This window comes from Podarcis pityusensis, assembly GCF_964106645.2.
Source record: "Podarcis pityusensis genome assembly, chromosome: 6".
NCBI lineage: Eukaryota > Metazoa > Chordata > Lepidosauria > Squamata > Lacertidae > Podarcis > Podarcis pityusensis.
Genome location: NC_138030.1, coordinates 49,863,801 through 49,885,090, shown reverse-complemented (window position 1 = coordinate 49,885,090; position 21,290 = coordinate 49,863,801). Strand labels below are relative to the sequence as shown.

The 21,290-nt window shown below is 39.9% G+C and overlaps 1 protein-coding gene and 1 long non-coding RNA gene across 13 annotated transcripts in view; both read right to left on the bottom strand.

The window, feature by feature from the left end:
- The window catches only part of PTPRF (protein tyrosine phosphatase receptor type F), a 479,704-nt gene that overhangs the window by 253,564 nt on the left and 204,850 nt on the right, over positions 1 to 21,290 (bottom strand). The gene's annotated exons all lie outside the window — the stretch shown is intronic.
- LOC308479148 lies at positions 9,516 to 9,961 on the bottom strand. The gene is made up of 2 exons (XR_013987503.1): positions 9,862 to 9,961; positions 9,516 to 9,708 (listed from the first exon to the last, which is right to left on the bottom strand). It is a non-coding gene; the product is annotated as an uncharacterized lncRNA (long non-coding RNA).

The window sequence follows — 21,290 nt, the reverse complement described above, 5'->3', positions numbered from 1 at the left end:
AAGGATCCCTGAAGGTCTGTAATGCAGGAATCCTGCCCATATCTGTCCCTGGCTGGGCTTGAACCATCAACCTTCTAGTTAACAGCAAAACACACTGACCCAGTTTTAAAATAAAATTAAACATCTGAATATTTGCCAAAACTACTGCAAGTCACACTACAAGGTGGTTGTACAGTACTTGATTGTTGTATAAAAGGAAGTTGGAATGGTCTCCCGGGGAGAAAAGAATTTTGCCAGTTTTATGAATTCTGTAGCAAACACACAACAGTGTTAGAACAAACCATTCCAGGCAGCATCTGAAAAGCAGAAGGATCCTGATAAAGAGACTTTTGAGACACAAAAAGGCAGAGTTTGTACAGCTTAAGCCTTCATGAAGTCCCTGCCTTCATTTTTCCTGTGACCACAGTGTTTGCTTATTTATCTCAGAGAGGTCTCAAAGCAGAAATACACTTTGTCACCGTGTTAGAAAGATATACAGTTAATGTACGAGCAAGCACTTTAGCTGGCCCTACAGCATGTGTTTTTCCTCTGTCTTTAAATGACTGGAAGAAAAACACAAATTTAAAGATGAAACTGTGAAAACAAACCTCACTGCTAGTAAAGCAGCTGCTTCCTTGACTTCCATTACACACAAATGAAAGTGATGGTCCCTTAAGTGATTTGTGGTGTTCCAGCATTTGCCCACTGAACCATTCACTGTTCTAGACCTTGATTTACCTCAGAACTTTGCCAGCTGAACATTCTCACAATATTTATTGTTGATGTGGAAGACAAACTCCATGTCTTGGAGGTTACAGAAAAAGACACCAACATTAATCCCATTCTACTTCAAGCTTTAAAGCATTTGTGTTTGTTGCTAGGTTATGCGTTTGATTTGGAAACCAGATTTGCAGTACTAGCAAACTGAAAGGTGGCCGGCTGTCCTTTACTACAGGCACGCAGGCAGGCTTTCCCAAATTGCAGGGTTTTGAAACCTATTTGTACTTGCACATAGAGGCCCTGAATGGCTTTCAGGAGACACTAACGTTCCCACTGTGTAAGCTGCCCCAATCCAATATACTCTGAATTCAATAGCAATACATCACCGGAGCCAGGGATTTATCTTGCAGATTTCTGCAATCATTATTAACAGCATTACAACCCACTTTTGTTTTGCTAATTTGGTGCTTCACCCATGAATAAGTGAACTTCATAGAGTAAATTACATACACAATATAAGTGCTGTTCTTATTATATTAACAGGGACCCATATATGTAATTCATCCAGTGTGGTTTCTGAGTATATCCACATTGCCCTTAACTCCATTAGGCAACGATGGGCTGGCATTCAACCAAACACACTTAACAAACTCCTTTGGGAAGCCAGGTGAACTGAATTCACCAAGATAGAAAGGATGAAAATGACAATTAAAAAGAAGAAGAAGATAACAGCTTTTAATTAAGAAACAAAGCAATGCACATTTATGGAAAACATAATGGGAATGGATCCTTAACAGAACTATTTAATTGTTAAAATATTAAAGTCACTTCTGTCAACTCACCCGTGGTCTAAATTCACGAGTCTTCATTCTTAAATTGTTTCTGACATCAACTAAGGACAAGTTGAGAATTTAACTATTTTTAATAGAAACCTCTTCAATATGAAACCTGAATTTAATACAAAAGAGAAGCTAAAATAGACCCTTATCATTTTTTAAATACTGTACCATATGTGATGGACACATACTACAGTTTTTTATTTAACAGGAGTTAAATCTCAAAGTAACTCCACTAGAGGACTGAAGCTGAACCCGTTCTTATCCCCCCCCCCCCGCCCGAGAACACAGAGTAAGGAACTGGCTTCTCATGGCAGCATGAGATACTATATGCAAAATATTGGAAATCTGGTATTACCTCAAGACTGAAAGAATGGGAACAAAGGTTGTTTGAATATTCTAATAAATAGAATGGTGGAGAAATGATAATATTTCTCCCTACTGAATTTAAGGAGTTGGTGAGTTCATTGATTTTGACAGACATATAATCTTAACTCTTAGGGACGTGTGTGAGAGAGTTTTCACCTGCAGTTCTCCAGCCTGCATATATTCTGTTCAAGACTTCACTGTGAAATTGAGTTGGGGGGGGGGGGCTCTGTTTGCTTGGTTGGTAATTAGATTACCAACCCAGCACCACTATCTTTTGGATGAATATGAAAAGGACAGCACCCAAGAGAATCAGCAACCTTACTCCAACCCCCTCAAGGAAGCCCCTGTGTACTTTGACGTCAAAAGAGACAGAGTAGGTGGATGGGGAAATGGTATTGCGTATTTTAAAAGCATGATTATCTAGAGGAAGCTGAAGCAATGTAGTAATAGTGACATTTTCTACCGAGAATCTACTTACTCCCTCCTTGTATTAAGGGTAAATACAAACCCCAATAAATGGTGCCATTTAACTTCTCAGCTAGTGATACTCCATGTAAAGACTTTGCTTTTCTGGCAGTAAAGTAATGAAGAAACTGGTGAATTGGTGCTACATGGTCTTTTATTCTTTGAGTCTGCTCAAGGAAGTGAAAAGAAAACTGATTTGTTATCAACTCATAGTGCCTCAAAAGACCCACATTAATGGCTAAAACATCTGTGGAAGATACCTGCTCCCTGAAAACTTGAGTCTGCAGAAATTATGAACATGATGAATCACAAGGACAATTACAGGCCATCTTGGGATGTTAAAAGTGAATGTCCTGTGAAATGGTCAGTTCTCTTCCTTGTACATTTAGGGGGGAATCATTTAATTCTCCAACCAAGAGCTAGCCCTTTGGTGGTATCTCTTTTACCCCCTTTCCTGGGCATGAGGAGAGTATCGGTAACCTACTTCTGACCCTCTTTGGAAGCTCTCAATAAAAGTTTTAAGTTTGCCTGCCTTGAAACATGTTTTAGGAAGCAACATTTTAATGTTATTTTTAATTCTAAAGCAAAATGCCTCTCACTTTGTTGGCTAATTTGTGGATGAACATAGGAAACTGTCTTTGACTGAGTCAGATCACCTGGAGATGTCATGGATGAAGGAAAGCATTTAATGTTCTGTAGGCTTTACCTTTTGAACGATATTTTAAATTCCACTGTATATAGTCTTCAATTCTGGATTTATCTGAGCGTCCAGTAATTCATAGGCTTAATGTACTGACTGGTTACTAGTAGATATGTTGTTAAAGAATATCTGGACAGAGAAGCAGTTTTTTTAATTTTCTCATATACTGTGCATGTTATGCTTGGTTCTTGAAGTTAGGAGAATTTCCATTGTCTGAGGCAAAAAACGTTCAGGCAGTCCTATACAAACGCAGAACTAATCAAAGATTCAGGAGAAAATTCAATTGGACTTTTCAAACAGATTCAACTATCAAGTGGCTTGATCATGGCATTAAAGACTAGATGAATGCAAGCATACAACAGAGCAAATTCAGTTTCCACAGAGAACCAGATATGCAACATTTCTCCACAGGTGGGCCCCTTTTGTTACTGAAATACTTCTCTCTCTCTCTCTCTCTCTCTCTCTCTCTCTCTCTCTCTTTCCCCTCTCTCTCACACACATATATAAAGAAGTTAAATTCATTTCCATAAGGAGCTTAGATGTTCCATGTGTGAATACTCAGCCTCATGGGAAGACCTGATAGAATGGTTCTAAAACTGAATAGTACTAAATAAAAGATCTCTTATGTTACAAAGCAATTTTTTCAACAACATGCATACACTATCTGTTCTGAAGGATAATGAAAAACAACACAACCTAGCCAAGGGCCTAACTGTACACACACATGGAACATAGCCTGCGCAAGGGGAAACCTTATCAGTGGGAAAGCACGGTGTGTTGCCAATTACTTCTATGTTCAACTGCATGATGTAGCCTTGCTTTACAGGACTCAGAGACTGTGTCTCCACCCCCACCCCACCCCGTCTACTAAGATTTACTAGTAATAAAGGTTGTAAGAAGATCAGTAGGATAGTGCAGTGCCTTTAGCATGGTGGCCTAGTGAGGATGCTGAACAGGTTTCCAATAGAGGTTCAAAAATACGGCTTGCTACTAACTTTTCTAATAAATTTAAAGCTTTATCTGCACCATATGGCGAATTAGGCTACTTTAGCCATTTATCTTTAATGCCACTTTATCTGTTTTTAGTAGTTTTTAAGATGCCTTTGCTTATATATACATTTTAAACCTGAAATTTTATTGTAGAATTTTTTTCAATTGTTACTTTGAGAGGTACTGCAAGTGCCATGAAGGAGGCAGGGTATAACTTTTTAAAATAAATAAGACAAGGAACAGCAGTAAATAACCAAATTATCCCAAGCGAAAGAGTTGTATATATTAGTCAGTACTCCTAAGGAGTTCAGATTTATAGTAATATTAGGGATGCAGACTGCATAAATCTGTAAAGTGTGCATTTTTTAAAACTCCAATAGAAGCTATTCTTCCTGAAGTGAACAAAATTAATCTTTATTACAGAAAGCTACATGTTAGCTGCTTGGTAGTTACAATAAAGTGTCAAACAGGAACGCCTAATTTAGTGTTTTCCCAATATCTAACTTCTAAAGCATTTCCTTCACTTTTAATTCTAAATTAATTTAACCCCTTTATACCAGGCATGTGGATATACACCAATACATTGCTCCTTAAATCATAACTACATAGTATATGTGGTGCACCCAGTTTTAGTTATTCCTCTTTAGAGAGACACAAAATATTTGGAATATCTACATTTCAATTCATTTGATAAGGAATGTGCTGGGTATACCACTACCCTTTAGTAAAAAGACCTCAGTGGCCCACTTACAAACACCAAACAATGGGTGGCAGCAAACAAACTACAGTGACCCTTAGTTTATACAGTCACCCCATTTTCTTTTCTATGCAAAACAGATGAATGTAAGCCTCTGGTTCCACTTTAGAACAAAACACAGTTCCATATTATGCACAATCTTGGACAGAATATCAAACTATATTGGGTTATTTAAACTAACTTAAGTTTGAGCAAACCACAGTTCCCCGAGTTCATATGTAATGAAGAGTTGTGGCTTGTTTGAAAGTGAAAACTTCCACAAGTGGAGAAGAGAGAAGAGTGAGTACACATTAAAGAAAGACCATAAACCATGCTGAAACAGGAACGGATATGCCTCTCCCAGATGAGATAACCCCTCCTTTATGGAGCTGCATCTCTGCTTCCTATTCTTTCTGTACTCCATGTCACATGCTTCTTCCTTTACTAAAATATTAACTTAAAAATATATGAAACCCAATAAGTAAATATGATATGAGCTAATCACAGCAGAATTAGAATCTGCACTGAATTTCAGTTTTAACAGAAGAATTTCAAGCAAAACCACACACAAAAATTGCTTGCGCTGGGTAACAGGGGGCAGCTCTGTCATAATCTATGTGAGCTTCCCTGTGGATCTGGCTAGCTACCACTGGAAACAAAAATGCAGCATTTGATGGACCCTGAATGTGGCATATTTTATAATTAAGAGAAGGATTATTCTAAGTCAAACGTTCATTTTTTAGTATTCTGGCCTTTTAAATATACATACCTAAGGGACACATCCAGTACAGTGGTACCTTGTGTTACAGAGGGGATCCATTCCAGAGACCCATCCATAATGTGAAAAGCCCGCAACTTGAAGCACCGCATCTGCGCATGCGCGGCACGATTTACCGCTTCTGTGCATGCGCATGCGGCAAAACCCGGAAGTAACCCATTCCAGTACTTCTGGGTTGCCGCGGGATGCAAGATGAAAACTATATGCTCTTATCCATGTATAAGACGCCCCCTAATTGTTGACATTATTGTTTAGGGGAAAAAACCTAGTCTTATACATGGAAAAATACAGTATATTCATTTGGCTGTTTTCAATTAAACATGAAGGAAAGTTTAGCTCAAAAGCAGGCCTTTAGTGGAACATATATTTGAGATGGCGAACCCCATGCATAATTTCCCTTTAGTGAAGGGACATCATTGTAGCAACAGCCATTACTAAGATATCTATGATGATTTAGGTTTGCAAGCACAGTTGGTTTTCACAATAATTCTTCACAAGATTAGTTCATGCTGTAATTAGAATGCCTACACATATTCCCAAACCATAACACAACAAAAATGTGTTGTCTCTGCCCAGCTTACTTTACACACACACACACACACACACACACACACACACACCTCTAACACATTAATAAAGGTTTAGATCCCCACACCACCTAAAAGCTCTTGCACTAACCGTCATGGGTTGCACTCCTTCATTTTCACAGTCACACCTAAGCCTGCCTGTATAGGCTAAATTCAGTAGATCCTTGTACAGCAGTGAATTCCTACAAATGAGTTTCCTTTTTCAGGAGCAGAGCAAGAAACATCTGCTTTCCCGCTACTAGGTAGCTTAGATTAAGACCAAGGCTCTTCAGAGAAGACCTGGCTATCTAAACAACTTACTTTTCATTTAAATTAATTCAATTACAGTCAAGAAAACTATTCAACACTTCCTTCTCCTGAGCTCAGCTGAAGAAGAGTCATACTGAAGGAACATATATACAATGACCTCTTTATCTGATGATTTGTGGAAAGTCTTGGCTTTACACCTTTAGGGTCTTGAACAGAGCAGAAGCCTACACAGCGTGTAAATATCTCCAGGGAAATCCAGCACTTCTGAGACATATTAATCAAGAGCAAAGATAGTAACATTTCCATATGTCATGTTGCACTGAGGCATTGCATCTCAATTTTTGTCCTTGGGTATTAGTAGCAAAGAGACTGACAGGTAAATGTCAAAAGGAAAATGGCAGTGTGCATTAAATGTTAGCCTCCATCTGCCATCTATTCTGTGGGTATAGGTACCCAGCTCCTAGACTCACAGAAAGACTGATACCAAACTGAAGATGTCAGCAATCTAAGCAAATCAACCCTTTAAGGGTCAGTTGAACTAAAACTGCACCATTATGAATCAAAACAATCCCTTTAGGAATGTACAACCAGTTGCATGCATACATTCAAATTTCTCCCTCTTTCTACCTCCAACCCCAACAGTTCCTCATGTTGGATCAAGAACTACAGTGGCATGATGTTAAGTTTGAAGGACAATACTGGGCAGTGCAGAGTTCTGCGATTTGGGGAAAGTGTAAATCTGAGATGCCTGCTATGTGCATAACCTTCTACACTGAGATCCATCACCAGCATTTCTCCCATGCAAACACTACAGGCAAAAATTAAGGGGATTAAAAAGGGAAAAAAATATAGTAGTAAATTTATCCAGGAAAGATCAACTGTCTTCCCTTGGCATCTATTACTTGACAATTGTTAAGGACTTCTATGAAGGGGTAGGGTAAGGAAATTATTTTAGAATGAACTCTCCCCATTTTAAACCTCCCTAATAGTTTTGCCATTTCTTTAATAAGTTTATGAAGCAGGGATGCCAAATAAAGTTGATGCACATGTAAGAAAGTGATAAAGCAAAAGAGACTGCAAAGTCCAGAACATCTGAAAGAACTGCTGCTGCTAGTTTGCAGAACCTCACCTTGACCTATATACCATGCAATAAATGCACAAATGTCAATAAATTGGAAGCAGGAGTATCTGGAAGGTAGGGTTCTAGCAGGAGCCGAAAAGGAAACCCATGAGAAAATCAAAGTGAAAGGAGAAACCTATGTACCAAATGAAATAATACAGTGTGATTTTAGCTATAGTTTTCATAATAAGAAGGGTGAGCAGGGGAGGGAGGTAGAGAGAGACTCTATTCCTGCATCTATGAAAGAGGCCTTGCAAATACTTTCAGCTGAGCTTTTTTATGAACTGTGTATCAAAGCAACCGTGGGGAATGGAAGCAAATCGGTTCAGAAATCACCACAAGACCCAGGGGGAAGTCGGAACAGTGAAAGGTATCTTGTCCTGTTGGGTCTGAATCAGAAAATTCTTGTTTCTTATCTTGCCTTGTTTATATTGCTTCATATATTTTCAACTCCTGTAATGAAAAACATGAGAACACAGCTTGTGGGCAATCCTCCACCCTTGCCTGACTTCTCCTCACTTGTGCTGATATTGCAGGAAAAGGTGTCCTTTTGGCACAGGGAGTCTGGGAGCGGCTCTCATGCCAGCACTGCTCCCCAGAATGCCAGCACAATGCACTCAAAAGGGCTGAGAATGCTACTTCAGCACACACACTCAGCTTGGAAAGCTTCCTGCATGAGTCAGGGGGCTCGCTCGACTTGGATCTTACTGAGCATATTGCATGAACTCATTGACATTATTTTTTAAAATCTCCCAACTCATTGTAGTTAACCTACTTTTCCCCCCTAGGTGCTGAATCACCAACAAAATTGGCAAAGAAAATGTCATTGGGATTGAATATTTCTCAGTGAAGATAAGGTTTCAAAGTCGCGGTAGCAGAATGAAATTAAGATTCTTGACCCCATTCCACAATAGTGAACAGAAGTATAAAACAGGTACTTGCAAGTGCCATTATCAAATAAGGGTTACTGGGAATCAGCATCCTAAACAGAAGCAAGTCAATGTATATACAGATATGTAACCTGGTTTTTTCCATAGGAAGATATACTACTCAGGGGGGGAAAACACATGAGAAAGTCTCTGTCCTTTTTTCTTTTCTTTTTTTTAAACCAAGCATTCCTAGCTAGCATGCAGCAACATTCAGTGTTCTAGTCTACACTGGTTTTCTATGGTCCTCCAAGCACAAACGAAATAGCTGGTTTTGACCTATAAGGTCCTTGACTTTTTGGGTCCTTCATAACTCAGGAGATAACCAGACATGTTGTCTTGATTATACTATCTATGTGCCAAGCTCAAAACAGGAATTTAGCACAGATATGTAGAGAAAGATGTGATGGCTGTCCCACAATTGCAAAACTCCCTTTCCCTAGAGAGAGATCCAAGTCCAGACTTGAGTACTCTTTGGAACAGGTATGAAGCCTTCATTGAACTGCCATTTTAACAGCAAGCTAAGCAGGCACTGGGTAACTGGATATTTGTTTTTGCTGCATGTACCAATTTTAATTTAAAACTAGAATAATGTGCCCTGAGGCATGATAAGGTGTAGGCCAGAAATTGAACTAATCTGAACTTACTAAATAAAAAAAATGTGTTTATGTGGTAGATTATACCGTATTTTTCGCTCCATAAGATTCACTTTTTCCTCCTAAAAAGTAAGGGGAAATGTCTGTGTGTCTTATGGAGCAAATGCATGGTCCCTGGAGCTGAATTGCTCAGGGGCGAAAAGCAGATTGTGCTCTTTTTTTTTTTTTTTTTTTTTTGTAAGAAAGAGGGAAGGGGTGTTGAAACGAAGCCGCTGATTGGCAAACGATCGTGAGAGAGATAAGGCTGCAGGTAAAGGAGGCTGCCGGGGGAGGGGGGGGAGGTAAAGACAGCAAACTTGCAAGGAGAGGAGACAGGAATACTAAAACAAGCAATGAGGATAGAAATTAGAAGAAAAGGAGGAGCAAAAAACTGCTCCAGCTAAGGAAAAGACGCTAAGGCAAACAAGAGGGAAAGGGGTGTCGAAAGGAAGCCGCTGAGCTGCTGATCGGCAAGCGATCAGGAGGGAGATAAGGGACACTAGCGATAAAGGAGGCTGCCTGGGAGGGAGGAGGTAAAAGCACATGGATCCTCAGGATTTTTGCATTGGGTCACCCCAAATTCACCATCAGATCACATAGCATGTCCATGGCTATAGCCTGCACCAAAAAAACACACATCCACTGTTTTGTGGGGCCACAATGGCGCAAAAACGTGGTTACAAAGCACGGATCCACATGGATTCTCAGTATTTTTGCATTGGGCTACCCCAAACTCACCATCAAATCACATATCATGTCTGTGGCCACAACATGAACCACAAAAATCATACATCCACTGTTTCTTTCAGAATATTTTTTTCTTGTTTTTCTCCTCTAAAAACTAGGTCCGTCTTATGGTCAGGTGCGTCTTACAGAGAGAGAAATACGGTACTTAAGAATTGCAGTCATCAGTCCTCTCAAGTCATTTGAGGGAAGCAAGAAAACCATGGTCCAGTTCATATGTACACCAAACTATGGCTAAGTTTGATATGCACGAACGTGTGTGTTCACGTTTTGTTTCCCCCAGACAAACCATGAGTGATAAGCTAGGATCAACTGTGGCTATGGCTTAGGGTTTGTCAGGACTGAGATAAATCATGGGCCCTCGTGGTCCCTTCCAACTCTACAATTCTATGATTATATGAGCCATTTGAATGCCCATTCACCCTTGCGGGCCCTGATGAGTTTCCCCACCCCTGTATTGTGCATTAGCATGATTGCTAAACTTACTCAGGAGTCTTTAGTGAAAACAAGGCTGACAATCTTGAGCAACAGGTAAGAGTCAACCATCCACATGAATTTCATTCATGTTAAGGGACCCTGTATGCCCTTACCTATGAATCCTTGCCAACTTCCTGACAGCAATTACTAGAGGAAAGAAAAGAAAGAAATACACCCCAAAGTGCAGGCTAACCTCTCTTTTCTAAGCATAGCACAGGGGTTGAGCTGATGCTGAGGCAGCTGCTATTCCTTACTGCTCTCACTAATATCCCAAAGCAGACTCACACCCCTTTAACAACTATAAAGTCCTGTAAAGACCACACCTCTTGGACTCAGGGGAAATTGGATCTTTAGCAAGATAATGCTATCACTTAATCTGATTAGCCCAGGAGATAGCAGATAAACATAACAAAGAACAGCCGGACACCAGCTGTAAACCCAATCCAGTCAAGTAAATCAGACAGCTGCCCTGAGAAGCTCAGCATCTGGGGCCTGTCACATGCAATGCTTTTAGGGAAATGACAGACTCTCAGTTCTCACGTTAGACATGGGAAAATGTGTTAATCTGTTTACCTTAAATGGATTTCCCTCAGTCTGAGTTCAAAGGGATTGATGTTGGGAAACACTGCCAAGGCAGAAGCTGAGCTGAGCATGAAGTCCAATGCGCTTATCATAGAGGGTCTATTGCGCGAAAAAGCATGACACAGGTCAAGCAGGAAACATGACTTGTAGCACAATGTAATTCAACAGTTAATTAAAACCTTAAGTGTGAGGCTAAAGACTTGTTGCCCGGATGGCTCCTATATCTTCTACTGACTATGAACTACAACCTATGGTTGGTTTCTCATGCTCCCATCATGCATGACTTAGACAAAATGAGTGCAAACTCATTCTAAGCAAAAATGATGTTGCACGAATCCCATGCTGACATTTCTGCTACTGTGGCACTATGATTATTCCAATCTATTATACAGACCATATTTCACAGGCTGGATGCAGATCGGATAAAGCATATGACAAGCATCTGACAAATATCGAAAATTGTACATCTACACAGAATTCCACATTTTCTGAGTAGCCAAAACCAGTGTGGGTAAGTCACAAGTTGTGGTGGATAGATGAAAGCGACTACTCAATCCTTTTCCCTGGGGGCCCCTTTTCACCCATGGGGGGAAAGATAAAGGGGCTATCAAATCATTTTGTTTTGCAGGTGACAAAAAACAACTAGAGGACAGTGATTTTTGAGTTGGAAAACAACCAAGAGGAATGGGTTAACCATGCTCCATCCATTCATCTTTCTTCTGCCCTAAGGTGACCTATCCAAGTGCATTTTGGCTTTTAAATGGAATGGGGAGAGTAATTTCTGATAAGGTATAATTTGAGCTTGAGAACTTTTGTTGAACTATAACCCAGGAGCACATATTCTGCCACCTCTTGTCTGAAAGGAAAAAAGAGCAGGGATCAACATTAAGATGATGTGTTCAAATCTTATTTTAAAATTATTTTGGCAGCCATTTCTACAAACCAATACACATTTAAGCACGTCTGCGAAGCCAACTGGGCTTAGCATTAAGAAGCAAAAACATGTACTTTTCTTAGAAGCACATCTTATTTCCTGTCAGCAAAGCCATATTCCACTTGAAACACTGAATCAGAAAAATTTAATTTCTCACACTGTCACATTTCTGGTAAACGTAAAAACTCACAAACATTTATTTCAATACTTGCCATTCCTCACACTATTAACAATTCCTTTGCTGCAGCTACTGCACTTATGACCATTTTAATTTCATTTTGGAAACACAACTACATCATCTGCAATCCTTATATCGATCCACACCATTTCTAAAAAATAACCTGGATTAGCATTTATCCTATTTTCTTTGGCAATAACATGCTTTTCTTTTATCTTATTTTGATTATATGCACTATAAAATACAGCTATAAAAATAATGCTAGACTTGAGCGAACTGTTCTATGATTAATTTAATTACTGTATTAATGTTCACTCTTGCATTTCATTCTAAAGACCCCCAAATCAGCTAGCAACACTAATAAACACATATTTTTGGTGTGTTCATTCTCGTGTTGAGTGGATATTTTATGCTGTCAGGGCTTTTTTCAGCCAAAACTCACTGGAACTCTGTTCCAGCCCCTCTCTGGTGGGCGCCATTATAAGAGAACAAAAGGGAGGTGCTCATGATGAGTTCCAGCATCTCTTTTTCTTGAGAAATAGCACTGAGGGTGTGGGTGTGTTTAATCAACATTTACATCTGTATTGTTTTAACTGATCTTTAAAAAACATTTTTGCATTTTATTGTCTTTATAGATTGCTTTGAGACTCCTGATTGGATGAAGCAAGATGTAAATTTTTTAAAAAGCAAAACAACTAAACTATTGATAACTTTGAAGGAAATTAAAACTAACACTGACCTATAGCGATACACACTAAAATATTTAGATGTCACTAATCAGCACTTAAATTACAGTACAATTGTATAAAGTGCCTATGTTTAATGGGGCCTACTCCAAGGTAAATGAAAGTGGGTACAGGAATGTCGTAATCAAGACAGATTAAGATTTGTGGAAATCTTGGTTGAATAAATGTCCCATGTCCTGATTGATCACATTGTCAGAAGATGACTGATTCCAGATGCAGGAACTGGTGTATAGCTTGGATGCACTCCTTGAGCCACCTCTGCTGCTTGAATAGTCACTGCTAGGAGTGACTACTGCCAGCTCTGGCTGGTTTTCCAGGTACAGATGTTTCTGGGCAAAGTTGCTTGGTCATAGTCTAATAACTTCCAAACTGAATTATTGCAGTATCCACATATTAACAATATTTGGGAACTGAAACAAGTGTAGAATGTAGCAGCAAGGCTGTTAGTCGGCATCTTTGGCCAAACACACATTACACTGGTCTTAATTGGCACTGGTTGCCAATTCACCACTGAACCCAATTTAAGGTGTTAATACTGACAGATAAAACCTGAAATAACTTGGGCTCCAAATATCTGAAGAAGTGCCTCCTCCCACATCAACCCACTCATTTGTTAAGATCAGCAGGGGAGACTCTATTTGCAGTGCCAAAAACTCTCTGTGGTTTAAAAGGTTGTGGCACATGAGACAGCCTTTTCTGTGGTGGCCTCCAGGTTGTGGGACAACCTCCCCTCTTTATATTGTCATTGTATCCTCTTTGGTGATTGAGCAAGGCACACCTCTTTATTCAGGCCTTTAGTTGAGTGGTTATCTTCTATTCTTCTGCACTGCTGTACTGTGCTGCTTTTTTGTTGTTGACAGTCTTAGTTTCAAATTAATGTAAATAGCATTTATTCTAATTATGATATCTCTGTAGCCTGTCCTGATATCTCTGTAGCCTGTCCTGAGATCATTTGGTGAAGAGTGAGCTATAAGTACAAATTGTTGTTGGCATCTGCCTGTTTCGAGGAACAATGGAGTGTGCCTCCGGGGGTAAAGACAAACCAACAAGTTATCAGCACCAAAGTGACCTCCCCACAACACAAGCCTGAGCAGTGTGTATGGAGGTACTGGGCTACCCAGATGCCAAGTTCTCACTCATGGCCTTACTGATGTAGTTCAAAGGAAAGCAGAGCAATACATTTGGCACCACCTTGGGTACAGGAGTTGCTGGAAGGAGGCATACATGGTGCCATCCAACCATCTTAAGGGACCTCTCCAGATTTGTGTAGGGTTTATTCCTTAACTTTTTTCTCCCAAAGATATCCTGCAAGGCAGAGGAGGTTTGGGGTCAACCTCCTGGATAGGCTACTTTCCCAGGTTGACAAGCCCCATCTGTCCCTCACTTCCCTCTACAACAGGTGCAGAAACTGCCTTCTTGACCTTTGGACCCACTATTGGTCTCGCCTGCGCCATCTGCTGGAGTCTGTCTCCGCATGCAGGGGAAGACCCTAATTCACGGAGGATTTGAGGCCCATTGGCTACTCTCACCTGCTTTAGCTAGCCAGTCAAAGCTGTTCCCAGGGTATGGCCACTGTCACATGCTTCTAGGAGCTTCTAGGAACCACAGGCGAGGGCTGATTGCAGAGTGAGGATCAAAGGTGGACAAAACTACCCCAGAAGGAGCACAATGTACCCCCCACAAGAGATACTACCCCTAACAGCCCATAAGCCCCAAGTACAAATAATTAAATGTTAATATTATACACGGAATAGGCTAAAGATGTTATTGTTTGAAAGCCCCTAGACTAAACTACATAGCAGAGAAGGTGAGGTCTGGAAAGTTGTGTGGGAAGAAAGATCAGAAGCAGGGATCTGAGAGAATGATTACTGAAGTATATGTAGAGGTGGGAAAAAAGATCAGAAGATCAGAAGAAAAATCGGAGCTGTGATATCATTATAAAATGGAATGGACAAGCAAGAGATTTTTGGAAGCTGAGCAAAAGTGGGACAGGAAAACAATAAGGCAATGTGTCTAAATGTGAATGTCAAATATTGATTTGAACCACCCAACCAAATCTGGGGCTGCTTTAGTAATTATTAATGGTCTTCCAAATACCATTTTCCTGCTTAGTTTAACAATAAAACACTCGGATATATATAAAGCAGTCCTAAGATCTAGTGCTTAAGCACAGACAGTGCTTAAAACAGTTGGGTTGAAAAAATCTGAAAAAACTATTAGATAGAAGGGTGGCACAAAGTACTATTATGTTCCAATATTTTCTATGTCCCGTCAATAAGCAATATCAAAATTACCCCAATATCTTTTAGACTGAGGATGCATGGCATGTACAAAATTACTGCCTAAATTTCCCATTGTGTGATCTTCTCTCCGAAAGGTAAGTGGACAAAGTGGTTTTCTAGAAACAGGAGAATGTGCAACAACGAGCTGGTGCCTAAAGATCTAATAGTTTAAATACACCTTCACACAGAAAAAGAGAAAGAACCAGAAATACCATACTTCTAGGACTTGTAAGAAATCATCTGAAGGACAGATTTTCTTTTCTTTTTCTCTTGCAGATGTCTACACATGCAAGTTGTTTTATTTCTGCAAGGGTGCTCTTTGGGGACTGAGAAAACATCTGTGGCATTAGATTTAAAACATCAATATATTTAAACAGAAGTTTTCCCAGGGAAGTACTTTGATCTCTGCTCGTTTGTGAGGTTTAAGCCAGAGCATCTCCAGTCAAACTGAAACGACGAGGATTTTGAAGTTCTATGTGGAGGTCATACTGACACACACGGAATCTGGCGTCACTGCGTTTGATGTGGGGCAGCTCACAGAAATATTTTGAGGATTTCTCTAAGATGCATTTCAGCAGAAGTCTGTCTTCCTTATGCATCATTAAATAAGCTCTGATTGTTCTAATCTTTTTAAAAAGATTAGTTTCCCTCAGAGTCAGCACTTTAAACTGACATGTACTAGACAAAAATAAGGTGCCCCGACAAACAAGACTGAGGTTTCTCTTCGACCAAATTCCAATCTTTATCCATATTTAAGTATGAGAGATGGAAAGAAGGGCAAAGAGGGTGGGATGGTTAGCTTCAGTCCCATCCGGAGCAAGCCACAGCTGTTGTAATGCAGGAACACTGAACTAAGAAAGCCTTACGCAGACATTTTTTGATACTTAACTGCCTGCATGCCAACTTATAATGAAAGAAACAGGAGAAAAGAACATCCCACAGAGATGAAATGGCACTTCAGAGTTGTTTCTACCCCAGAAATAGCACAGCAACACTATCACAGTTGACTATATTGCTTGCCAAGACTATTAAGGCTTAACGATCAGAAAAGCAGTATCTGCAGCTAATCACAAATTCCAGAGAATTAGTCATGTTAGCCTTTTGCAGCTACAACAATAAAGGCAAATAAATATTTTGTGAAATAAGTCTTCATGGGCTAGAGCACACTTCATCAATGCATGAAGTGAGTTCTAATTCATAAAAGCTCTATGGTGTTATGAGGCTCTGTACTGCTGTTACTACAATGTGATACTATGGCCCACTTTCAGTCAACCCAGAGGCCGACCAACTGTTGTGTTCCAAGGCTGTAAAATTGGCATCAAAAATCTGTAGATTGAAGCCACTTTCCTATATTATATTTTCTCCCGATGTGATGCTTTCCTCAATAAGAAGAAATCCTAAGTGTATACACAGTCTCCTGAGAACATGAAATGCAACTATAAGCATGTATTCAAGCAAATATTCCATACAGATACACTTGTGAGAAAGCTGGTATTGACTACAGCTTCTTAACAAATATGCACTCACTGGTAAACCAAGGTTTGATGTTATATATGGAAAATGGCTCTCAATATGCATAAATTAACTTATACCAAATGAGTCACAGTGCCTCACCTTTCCCTTCTGCGTAAGAGAGAAATGAGATCCACATTGGTATGATTTGCACATCATACATATGAGGTCCCGGAAAGGAGCCTGAAGCTGCTTTACTCCTCCCCAGTCTATCTGTAGAACTAAGTCAAGTCTGGAAACCAAGCTTTACAAGGAGCGCTTGAAGGAGTTGGGTATGTTTAGCCTGGAAAAGAGGAGACTGAGAGGAGATCTCATAGCCATCTTCAAAAAGCTTAAGGGCTGTCACATGGAAGATGAAACAAGCTTGTTCTCCCCTGCTCTGGAAGGTTAGGACTCAAACCAATGGCTTCAAGTTACAAGAAAGGAGATTCCGATGAAACATATGGAAAAACTTTCTGACAGTAAGAGCTGTGCTTTCGTGGAGATTCCTTTATTGCAGGGGGTTGGACTAAATGACCCTTGGGTCCCTTCCAACTCTACAATTCTATGATGCTAAGGCAGATGTCGGTAGGAAAAATAAAAGGCCACCCACCCCAGTTTTAAATTCTCCCCCATGTAAGAACATAGAATCACAGAATTGGATTCTATTATTCTATTCCTTACTAGATTAGTTCAGATCAACATTCAAGTTCCAATATTTTATAAATGGGGTCAATTTTTCAGCTATTCAAATAGCTTGTTTGTTGAAGTGTACAGAGTTCCATGTCTTTTCTTGTGAAATTGTTTGAGCAGATCAGCATGCAGCCAATGACCAGAGATGTGCAAGAAGGAGATGCTATTACACCACCACCAAATAGCATCCTTTACCAGCAGCCTCCTCATTAGCTTGAAGGCCAGGCTGGATAGATTGCTCTTTTCCTTGTTAGTCTGCAATGTTCCCTGAACTTGTACAGATATGGTACCAGAGTTGACCCACAGTATATCTTTTGGATTGGATAAATTTGCTTATCGTATATATTTTTAATCCATCACACAGTCAGCACAGTCAGTTTGTTACTTCTTCCAGACAGTCTGTCACTGCTGGATCTCCTGGGAATTGGAAAAACAAGTTTTGCCTGAATTATAAAAACTTTTATTAATCATCTCAACCTCAAGTCACAATTGCAGCATTTGTTTTGCAAAAGGAGCCTTGTTGTTATTGCTCCCTTTAAAGCCATCTGTCAGACTTTAGTCACTGAAGCAGCTTCTGCAGAAAACATCAGGACGACGTCAGAACAGTGTAAGCTTCAGCAAAGAGGCAGTCTTATAAAGTCTGTTTTGCTTGCATAATTTTAGATAGGGAGTACTTTTTTGCTTTAAAAGCTCCATGCCATTCTGGGTAAATAAAGACACAAAATGGATTTATTGCTTCTGCTAATATTTTTATGTTCTTCTCCTGCTCCTAATCACTTACCACACCCTTCCAATGTAAAGTTAGGTTCAGACAAGAATTTAACCTGTGGGTTAGGTAAACAACCATGACTCTTAAATAGTTCTGTATAAGTCATGCCTTGCTTTGTACATAATTCTGAAAGATAAATTCATTAAATGCTATCATTAAATAAACAAATATTCTGTGACCAAAGGATTTCTGTTTTAACCCAAAACTTCATTTGGGAAACTTTATTTTTATTATTTTTCAATGAAGAAAATAAAAACCTAGATGCCATTAAATGCACAATTAAGACAAAGTTAAGAAAAATTAAGAGCTGCTCCCCCATCCAACGCACCCCAAAACCCAATTATCATTTTGGAACTTGGTTTACCCTTGGTAGCCTACAACTCTGGTATGCAACATTTTATTTATTTACACTCTCATTAATTTTTCCTACTACAACTGGGAAATTGCCTTAAAGACATAAGAAGAGCCAATAGTCCATTTAGTCAAGTAGTTTGTTTTCACAGTGGCCAATCAGAAGCCTATGGGAAGCTCGTAAACAGTGAAGAAGCCCTCTCCCCTCCTGCAATTTCCTACAACTTGTATTCAGAAGCATACTGCCTCTGACCATGGAGGCAGAGTACAGCTATCATGGCTAGTAGCCACTGACAGACTTCTAAATAGTTGCCATTTGTAGGTAACATCTCTCCTCACAAGTAATCATTTAATGAGTTAAGAGTTCAGGTCTCAGAACTGCTCTACATTCAGAAAATATCCATGCAGGGTACAGAAATAGAATATAAAATATAATACAAATTACAAACAAGAAGAATTAAAAACTGCAGTACAAACTTGGAAAAAAATACACCTCAAACAATGATTTTATACTGGGGGGGGGGGGTTTAGACATTAAACTGGTACCATGCTCTAGAGAAAAGCACTAACCCCGGCCAACACTTCTAGTCAAAATGGGGTCATGGAGAAACAAGAGTGAGATGTCTGACTGTTCAGGGTGAGCCCCAAGGTCTGCAGACGTAAAACAAAACATCATTTATAAACAAAACAAACTACAGTTACAGAAGAACTCCACTAAATAGCCCAGTAAGATTGAGCATGTTCAGTAGCCACAGAATGTGGAATTTGAATGTGGAAAAGACCAGAGATGTTCCTACAGATGATCTCAGTGATCGTGCTGGGATATAAGGGTTCTCATTGCCCTCCTCTGGCTTAACTATTCCTGTATATTTGTTAATATTATTCCTAACTATTCATGAAAATTACTTACAGCTTAAAAAACTATGCCATCAAGACAGAGTAAAGATTGGTAGGTGTCTGTGTCATGGTTCGGTTCACGGGTGATCGAAGTCCCGGCTGGGGGCGTCGGGACTGGGGGCAAGATGGTGGGGTGGGAGCAGGAACAGGAGTCCAGAAGCCAGGAGTCTGAGGGTCAGAGAGCCGGGAGTCAAGAAGCCAAGGGTCAGGAGTCAAACACAGTAAGGCAGGGAATGTGTTGCTGTGGCAAAGAGCTGAAGGGAAATGCTGCCCTTATATCCCTTCCCAACTCTTGCCACCAGGTGCTGTGAGTTACCAATCAGCCTCACCTGTGAGGCCGTGCCTTGCCTTGCATTGCCTCTTCAGAACAAACGTAGGAAGGCCCCAGTCCTGCACAGTCCTATTGGTCACAGGGCCTGGCTCCTGCACACACACCTGACAGTCTGGTGTTATAATGCCTCCCATCCTTTCTCCTTTTGTTTTTTTTTTAAATAATATTTATTAAAATTTCCAATAATAACAGAATAAAGAAGATAGAAAAGATAAAGAAAAAAAAGAAAGAAAAGAGACCAATTTTAAACCCTTATTTTCATAACCTTCTTTCTGGGACTCCCTCCTTCCCCTCCCGACTGTATTCCCCTTTCCCTACGTTGGTTCCACAAGTTCTCATTCCCAATTTAACCTAATATGTTATGCCTAATAGCCAATTTAAATTACAATCTTAACATCACTCCTCACCTTTAACAAAATAGAACAAAGATTTTTTTCCCCAAAATCTACCCCGTTTCCTTCCACGAATTCCCCCTTTTCTTTTTTTTCCCCAAAACTTGTTAAATCAAAATACCAAAGTTATATATAAAAAAAAAATTTAAAAGATAGAAAATAGAAGAAGGTTCCAGAAGTTGATTACATAGCCTTTGGATTCTAGAATTCCCCCTCCCTTCCCCGGTTTAGATTCCCTATGTCCATCAGTCTGTATGTTGTCGGCCTGGAGGTCTCAAGTCCACAGCCAAACTTTCTCAATTCATCTTGCCGGTTTTCTTTAAATTTACTTGTTTTGATAATGTTTAATTTCAAAAGTCCAGTCTAATCGAGGCCTTTAATTTCCCTTGATCATTGTTACTCCTCCCATTGTTCTTGCCGTGGCGTAGTTGGTCCTTTACTCTTTTGTTTCTTACTTTCTCAGGTTTCTGTCTTGTTCAGCTGCAAAACCATTCTTATTCTGAAATCTAGTATCTCTACAGAGGTTTGTTATTCAGGAGCTTACTTAAATAGAAAGATTCTATTGTGTTGTCACCTCTGTAGACAAAACAAATATTTCAGTTTTGCTACTTTCCCAGGAGCTAAGACCAGTAGTACACATCCCAGAGTAGTTTTCCATATACGCCGCTTGTAATGTCCCAAAGCCCCTCTAGAGGGATTGCAATAACTTTGTGTCCTCTCATCCAAAAGTCAAATTGTTGTTTCTTTTTCCACCCGACATTTTATATCCATATTTATATCCAATTGTATCAAAATTAACCAGCAAAATACTTGTAGCAAAGTCCTCTTTATATTCTCAAGATTTGACAGCTACTTTGACAGCTGTCAAACTCTCCATCTCTCTCCGCCAGGTTCTCTGAATCGCCCCGGTTCCCGGGGGGGGGGGTTGCCTTTTCCCTCTCACCCTCGACTCTCCTCCAGCACAATTCTTGTAGTAATTCCATCGTGGAATTTGGTATTTTTAGTCAGCAATAAACTTCTGAATTGATCTTGGTTTCTCAGTCCTTGTTTTAGCATGTTTACAATCAGGGAGGGGACTGACTTCCTTTTTAGATCCCCCCCGCTCGTGCCGAATCCGAAAAAAAAAAATTCCTTTTTTTCCCCCTCCTTTTGTACCCGGTTACCCAATTACTCACGGGTTTTTGTTAAATGTCCGAATTTCAAATGGAAGAAGCCAGCGCTCTCCGACGAATGGCATGCGGCTGCACTCGGCAGGGGAAGCGATAGACTCAAAGTACCACGCCACTCCCAGGCACCCGATCCGTAGCCTTTAAAAAGGCTCCTTCACGAGTCG